Below are 1112 nucleotides of genomic sequence, written 5' to 3'. Positions count from 1 at the left end.
TGAGGCTAAGTATGCACGCTATTTGGAATACGTACATGGCATTTCGGCATATTGATGCTACCGCACGCTCTGTCAGCAAAAAAAAAAAAACATCATTGAAAGTATAGTTTGCATAAAGGATGAATAGAATGCACGTGAAGAAAAGCTGATATGACTCTCTGTAATAATGAACTTGTAGCGCTAAAGCGATTTTAACAAAGCGTGCCAAAGAAAGTGTAATTTGCGTTTTATTTTGCGTATTGATGTACCTTGCAATGAATAAAGAGAAACAAAACGAAGTGGCCGAGAAGTAAAGGCGATGAACTGCTAAACCACTAAGCTCCGCCCACGTGGGTTCATGTTCCACCCTAGTCGCTCTTTTTGCCAATTTATGTTTTTTTTTCAAAAATGTATGGATGTCAACGTGAGCCAGAGCCACCAAAGTACCCGACAACCGATAATACTTCGCCATCCATCCGCCGCTAAGGTGTCTACCTACATGACTACAAGGGGTAGCTGTAGCGGGTCGGCGAGGTGGCCGAGTGGTTAAGGCGATGGACTGCTAATCCATTGGGCTTTGCCCGCGTGGGTTCGAGTCCCACCCTCGTCGCTTTCTTTTTTGCGAATTTATTTTTTTCTCAGAAACATATAAAGGTTGAACTGAACCCGGGTCATCAAACTACTGGACAACCGATAACATTTCTCCATTCATCCCTCACTTAGGCGTGTACTTACACGACCACATGCGGTAGCCATGGCGGGTCGGCGAGGAGGCCGAGCGCAACGTTGCTAGGCTGAGACCATGGCATACAGCAGAGCGCACGGGATGGTTTGAGCATGCGCATGGTTTTTTTTTTTTTCGCCTATGAGCACGAATCACCGGCAGGATCTTCTGGCAGAACTGAAGGAAAGTATTGTTTCTGTTAGTGCGTTTATATTCGTCCAATTTGCGAAGAAAAGCATGGGAACTGCTGCACTTTCCTGACAGGTAAGAGGCACATATATTCGTCTGTGGCAGTATTACTTTTTTTTCATAACGGCTCATTTTGTCTCAGTGCTAAATACTTTGATTTGAGAAATATAGATGCAATCTATTATTCCACCATTCCTCTGGAGACTTGTATGGGGAAAAC

General features: G+C 44.3%; 1 non-coding gene across 1 annotated transcript; it reads left to right on the top strand.

Annotated features, from left to right (window-relative positions):
• Positions 1-507: 507 nt before the first annotated feature.
• TRNAS-GCU (transfer RNA serine (anticodon GCU)) lies at positions 508-589 on the top strand. The gene has a single exon. It is a non-coding gene; the product is annotated as a tRNA-Ser (tRNA).
• Positions 590-1112: the final 523 nt, after the last annotated feature.

This window comes from Rhipicephalus microplus, chromosome X (assembly GCF_043290135.1).
Source record: "Rhipicephalus microplus isolate Deutch F79 chromosome X, USDA_Rmic, whole genome shotgun sequence".
NCBI lineage: Eukaryota > Metazoa > Arthropoda > Arachnida > Ixodida > Ixodidae > Rhipicephalus > Rhipicephalus microplus.
Note: the sequence above shows the minus strand (reverse complement) of the source record. Positions and strands in the feature narration are given on the sequence as shown.